General features: G+C 41.6%; 1 long non-coding RNA gene across 1 annotated transcript; it reads right to left on the bottom strand.

The window, feature by feature from the left end:
* Window positions 1–280: 280 nt before the first annotated feature.
* LOC310846887 lies at window positions 281–6126 on the bottom strand. The gene is made up of 3 exons (XR_014565585.1): window positions 5849–6126; window positions 2828–3429; window positions 281–2178 (listed from the first exon to the last, which is right to left on the bottom strand). It is a non-coding gene; the product is annotated as an uncharacterized lncRNA (long non-coding RNA).
* Between the last annotated feature and the right edge of the window lie 832 nt (window positions 6127–6958).

Raw genomic sequence — 6958 nt, 5'->3', positions numbered from 1 at the left:
GCCAGCAGATCACCCAGCCTGCGCAGACCGGAACATCTAGGGAAGAAAAGGAAGAAGGTCACAAAATGGATTCTAGTTATTTCCTCGATTCTATCCCTGCACTGCAAGCCATTTCCTTCAAAGCATATAAAGGGCCCCTGAGGACAATCTTTAAAAACTATTCTAACCATGACCTGGTTCCCTATGTGTCTAAATCTTAAGGAATAGCTAAAGAAACGGGAAAGAATAAGAGATCCTACTTACAGACGAGATGATGGTTTCATTTTTTCCCAAACCACTTTCCCTCTCTCACTCAACTCTAATAGATGCTCTGCCCGAAGTTCTCGGCCAAGTCACTCAGCAGGGGACGTGTCACAATGGAGGACATGACATGGTTACTTTAGCTACCTTGCTTAACATTGGGCATCCTCACTGCCGTTACTGCCTGGAAGAGAAAAGAAGAAAAAAGATTCCTAATATTTTCATTTATGAAGATCAGCACTCACCACTGGTGGAATCACTGGTGGCATCCATCCCCTGGTCTCTCAGTCTCACATAAATCGTTCTCACTTTTATATTTCTTCCATCTACCACCACGCTTTCCTCCTTCAAACAGTCCAGGGGATGGATTTTGATGGAACGGCAACAGGTGGCCAGCAGATCACCCAGCCTGCGCAGACCGGAACATCTAGGGAAGAAAAGGAAGAAGGTCACGAAATTGATTATTTCTTCGCTACTCTCTATCCCTGCACACTGCAAGCCATTTCCCTCAAAGCATCTAAGGGGCCCTGAGGACAATCTTTAAAAATAAACCTAACCACGACCTGGTTCCCTATGTGTCTAAATCTTAAGGGATAGCAAAAGAAACAGACAGTGGAAAGAATAAGAGATCCTACTTACAAGCAAGATGAAGAAATCTTCATTTCGTCCAAAAACACAAGTCAGAAACCAACTCCTCTCTCACTCACTAAACTCAAATAGTTGCTCTTCCCAAAGTTCTCAGCCAAGTTACTCAGCAGGGGGACAAGTCACAATGGAGGACATGACATGGTTACTTTAGCTACCTTGCTTAAGAATGGGCATTGTTCCCTTTAACATTTATTTTTCAAATATATCTTCCGGTGGGTTAAGCGGTTTTATTCAATTTATTTAGAAAATATCTAGAGCTGTCTTCATCCAGCAAGGTGCATTTCTGGACAGGATAGGAAACACATTGCAAACAGAGAGACTTTTCAACATGGGGGGTCACCAAGGGAAAACACTTCTGGCCTAGACTCCCTTCTGGCCTATTTTTTTCAGTCCTTTTCCGTATTGAGATAATAATAACATTGATAATAGTAATAGTAACAATAATATTAGCACCGTTCATGCCACCTGCTAGCACAACCCAACAAAAAGGGGTCATTTCTCCACCTGGCACGCGTAAGGGCACGGCAAGGGGCGCTCCTAGCCAAGCTGTGCAGATGGCTAAAAAGATTAAGAAGAGGTGCAATTTTCGGTTAGGAAGCGTGCCTCCACAAAACGTGTTTCTGATGGAGGCAAGAAGGCAACATTGGTTTGCTCTCCCACCACATTTGGGAGCCTTGCAACCACCAACCAGCGGTCAGCTCTCTGCTCCAGGCATCAGGTGACCTGGGATTTCCACCCATGCCCACAACTGTTGGACAAAAGCACCCCCTAGGATCAAAGACTTTATTAGAATAACAATAGAAATATTTATTAATTTATTTTTTTAACTGGATTTCTGGGGAAGGGGAACGGGGCAAAGGCAGGGAGAGAGCTGTGCTGGAGCTTCTGGCCTCACTGCTGTCACTGCCTGGAAGAGAAAAGAAGAAAAAGGATTCTTAATATTTTCATTTATGAAGATCAACACTCAATACTGGTGGAAGCACTGGTGGCATCCATCCCCTGGTCTCTCGGTCTCACATAAATTGTTCGCACTTTAATCTTTCTTCCATTTCTATCACGCATTCCTCCTTCAAACAGTCCAGGGGATGGATTTTGATGGAACGGCAACAGGAGGCCAGCAGCTCTCGAATCCTGCGCAGACCTGAACATCTAGGGAAGAAAAGGAAGAAGGTCACGAAATGGATTCTAGTTATTTCTTCGATACTCTCTATCCCTGCACTGCAAGCCATTTCCGTCAAAGCATCTAAGGGGCCCCTGAGGACAATCTTTAAAAACTAATCTAACCATGACCTGGTTCCCTATGTGTCTAAATCGTAAGGAATAGCTTAAAAAAACGGGAAAGAATAAGAGATCCTACTTACAGACGAGATGATGGTTTCATTTTCCCCCAAACCACAATTCACTTCTCACACTTTCCCTCTCTCACTCTAATAGATGCTCTGTCCAAAGTTCTCGGCCAAGTCACTCAGCAGGGGACGTGTCACAATGGAGGACATGACACGGTTACTTTAGCTACCTTGCTTAACAATGGGCATTGCCTCACTGCTGTCACTGCCTGGAAGAAAAAAGAAGAAAAAAGATTCCTAATATTTTCATTTATGAAGATCAACACTCACCACTGGTGGAATCACTGGTGGCATCCATCCCCTGGTCTCTTGGTCTCTCATAAATCGTTTGCACTCTAATCTTTCTGCCATCAACCACCACAGTATCCTCCTTCAAACAGTCCAGGGGATGGATTTTGATGGAACGGCAACAGGTGGCCAGCAGATCACCCAGCCTGCGCAGACCGGAGCATCTAGGGAAGAAAAGGAAGAAGGTCACGAAATGGATTCTAGTTATTTCCTCGATACTCTCTATCCCTGCACTGCAAGCCATTTCCCTCAAAGCATCTAAGGGGCCCTGAGGACAATCTTAAAAAAATTAATCAAACCATGACCTGGTTCCCTATGTGTCTAAACTTTAAGGGATAGCCAAAGAAACAGACTGTGGAAAGAATAAGAGATCCTACTTGCAAGCGAGATGAAGGAACCTTCATTATGTCCACAAACACACTCTCACTAAATTCACTCTCTCACTAAATTTAGGAATAGCTAAAGAAACGGGAAACCATCAAGCTCTGCTCCAGGCGTCAAGTGACCTGGGATTTCCCCCCCATGCCCACAACTGTTGGACAAAAGCACCCCCAAGGAATAACAATAGAAATATTTATCAATTTATTTTTCTAACTGGATTTCTGGGGAAGGGACACTGGGCAAGGCAGGGGAGCAGCTGTACTGGAGCTTCTGGCCTCACTGCTGTCACTGCCTGGAAGAGAAAAGAAGAAAAAGGATTCGTAATATTTTCATTTATGAAGATCAACACTCACCCCTGGTGGAAGCACTGGTGGCATCCATCCCCTGGTCTCTCGGTCTCACATAAATTGTTCTCACTTTAATCCTCCTTCCATCAACCATCACAGTATCTTCGTCCAGAGGATGGATTTTTATGGAGCGGCAACTGGAGGCCAGCAGCTCTCTCAACCTGCGCAGACCGGAGCATCTAGGGAACAAAAGGAAGAAGGTCACAAAATGGATTCTAGTTATTTCCTCGATACTCTCTATTCTTGCACTGCAAGTCATTTCCCTCAAAGCATCTAAGGGGCCCCTGAGGACAATCTTTAAAAATTAATCTATCCATGACCTGGTACCCTATGTGTCTAAATCTTAAGAAATAACTAAAGAAAGGGGAAAGAATAAGAGATCCTACTTACAGACGAGATGGTTTCATTTTTTTTCCAAATCAAAATTTACGTCTCCTGCTTTCCTTCTCTCAGAAAGCTCTCTCTAATAGATGCTCCGTCCAAAGTTCTCAGCCAACCAATCAGCAGGGGACGTGTCACAATGGAAAACATGACTCCGTTACTTTAGCTACCTTCCTTAACAATGGGCATTGCTCTCCTTAATATTTATTTTTCAGATATATCTTCCAGTGGGTTAAGTGGTTTTATTCAATTTAGAAAAGAACTAGAGCTGGCTTCATCCGGCACGGTGCATTTCTGAACAGGACAGGAAACACGGTGGAAGTCTTTTTTTAAAAAAACACACACACTTTTTTTAAGGTAGATAAGGACAAGATGAAATTATACAAATGAATATAAATATAGATGGGAAATGACTATGTATTGTGAGTACTTATCTATTTTTAAAATTTTTCACCTATGATCTTTTTCTTTTACTTCTTTATTTTTCTTTGTCCTTTTTTCTGATATCTTTCATTTCACTGCTTTATTGTGAATAACATTTTATAGAGGTATAAATAACTGTAAATATGAAAAGAGACAAAATATTCTCTAATTTTTTCCCCTTGGTTATATGTATTTTCTTTTTCTTTTGTATTTTCTTTTGTTGTAAATATGTATGTTTTCTAATTTGTACTTAATAAAAATATTTTATTTTTTTTTAAAAAAAGTGGGGAAAAAGAAACACCTTGCAAACACACACTTTTCAACATGGCGGAGTCACCAAGGGACAACACTTCTGGGCTAGACTATGGATGCTGTTTCTCACTTAATAGTTAAAAATAACCCTTCTCAACACCCTATAGTATTCTGTCCAGTATTACGATGAACAGGAGCAGGACTTCACCCTTAGACCTCCTCATCCCCCTGTTTCTTTCAGTTTCTGCCCAGTGTGTTCTGCCAATAAACAGCTTTCCTTAGGTTGCAAGGAAGTGAAATGTTATGAGTTTGTGGGTGCCAGGCTCCCCTTTGCCATGAGTTTGTGGGTGCCAGGCACTGAACCCCTGGACACTGAACATCTAGGGAGTTGATCTAAGCCATGTTTAAATTTACCCAGTGCTTTTTTCGGGGGGGGGGGGATGCAGGGGTACATATACCCCTAAACATTTTGGGAATCTAACAGGAGAAGAAACAAAGATTTTAGAATTTCTTAGTTTCTTCTCTAGTACGGTGAATCGTCAGTTCCAAAGCTGCCCCCGATAGCAGCCTTATTTCCATTCCCGGTGTTTCCTGAGTCTCAGACGGAAGCGAGCGTTTAATGTGTGAAATGTGGATGTGTGGTGTTTTAGCGATGAAAGTTTGGCCTCACTGAGGGGCAGTATTTTAATATGAGTAGGAAAATTCCAAACTATTTTTCATCAACACAGCCAGAAAAGAAGTGTAAAGTTAATGAGGACTCTGTAAAAACAAAAGATGGGACAAAGGTGTTGTGTAATATGAGGTAATGCATGTTCTTTGTACTTTTGTCTATTTACTGTTTTTATTTTCCTCGATTTGAACTGTAAAGTGGTGATTATATCAAGTCAAAATGAGAGTACCCCTAAACATTTTTAAAGAAAAAAAGCACTGAATGCTCCCCAAGCTCTTCGTTTGATTGTTGGTTATTAAAAACTGATTGAAACCATTTTATTTCATTCACAAAAGAAAATCTGCCATGTGATTATAATAAAGGTGACACATTTATTGATCCTTTTTGTAAGTTGTCTTTTGTCTACTTTAATGTATTCTTTATATATAGTAATAACGGGGTGGGAAGCAGTTTTGAATATGAAATTGGTGGGTGGCAGTCATTAATCCAGATCATTTTCATAGAATCATAGAATCTGAGCGTTGGAAGGGACCCAGGGGTCATCTAGCCTAATCCCCTGCGATGCAGGAATCTCAGCAAAAGCATCCATGGCAGATGGCCATCCTAGCTCTGCTTAAAAACCTCCATGGAAGAAGAGTCCACCACCTCTCGTGGGAGTCTGTTCCACTGCCAAACAGCCCTTACTGTCAGAAAGTTTTTACGAATATTTCGTCAGAATCTCCTTTCTTGTAACTTGAAGCCATGGGTTCGAGTCCTACCCTCCAGAGCAGGAGAAAACAAGCTTGTTCCCTCTTCCATGTGACAGCCCTTAAGATTTTTGAAGATGGCTATCAGATCTCTTCTCAGTCTCTTCTTTTCCAGGCTAAACATACCCAGCTCCTTCAAGCGTTCCTCATAAGGCTTAGTTTCCAGACCCTTGATCATCTTGGTTGCCCTCCTCGGCACACATTCCAGCTTGTCAACATCCTTCTTAAATGGTGGTGCCCAGAACTGGACACAGGACTCCAGGTGTGGTCTGACCAAGGCAGGAGAGAGCAGGACTATGACTTCCCTTGATCAGGACCCTGGACTTCCGTTGGTGCAGCGTTAGCATTTTTCTGCTGCTGCACATTCCTTGTGGCCGAGGCTCAGAGTAACACTGGGACCCTTCAGTTCATGGTGTCAACATGACTGTGAGGTGTTGAAAGTCATTAACCCCTAGCCTTGTGGCCATGTCTCTGAAAACACAAACCATCCCAGCCTTTCAGAGCCGGCTATCATGGCTTCTTTAATCTTTGTGTATTGCTGCACCATGTGGCTGAATCACATAAAGCACTGACTTTTATATATCTATTTTCACTTCCAAACGTTGTGGGGGGGGGGGGCCTTTTCCCACAGTTTGGCGCCGCTTTGGAGTGAATTGGACAATGATAACTCCAAGATAAGTAATAATATTGGATGCATTAAGGAAATCTTACAATGGGGCAGCAACAGACAAAGAGGGAACCATTGTGTCACACCCCATTTCTGTGCCGCTGAAAAATGGCAGCTGTTAAATTTTGGTCTTTTGTCAGCACCTGGTTCTGTAGTTTTTCTGCTTATTTTAAGCTCAGATCCTCTTTGTACAATCATTGTCTTTTTTAGCCATATTACTGGTATATGACAACTATGATTATGGTCATGGTTACCAGTAAGATCTGCAACAGAGGCTGGAATGTGGAATGTTATTTTTTAAAAAAGATTAAAAAATAATGATTCTGCATAATAATTTAAAATAATTTTACATCCTTAAGATATCAATGACTTCCCTTCTTCTCTTTTCATGGTTCATTTTACATATCATAAATCCCTGCATATTTTACAAAAACTATACCAATCAGTTTTCCATTACTTCATCCCTCAAAACTTATTTTCATTGTTGCATTTATCTTAATGCCGCCAGTGTTTTAAGTTGTACACAATTCAATATATTCAATAAACTTTTTCTAATCCTCTTCAAACGT

This window comes from Podarcis gaigeae, assembly GCF_964106915.1.
Source record: "Podarcis gaigeae genome assembly, chromosome: 6".
Classification (NCBI taxonomy): domain Eukaryota; kingdom Metazoa; phylum Chordata; class Lepidosauria; order Squamata; family Lacertidae; genus Podarcis; species Podarcis gaigeae.
This window is presented reverse-complemented; position numbering and strand designations above follow the sequence as displayed.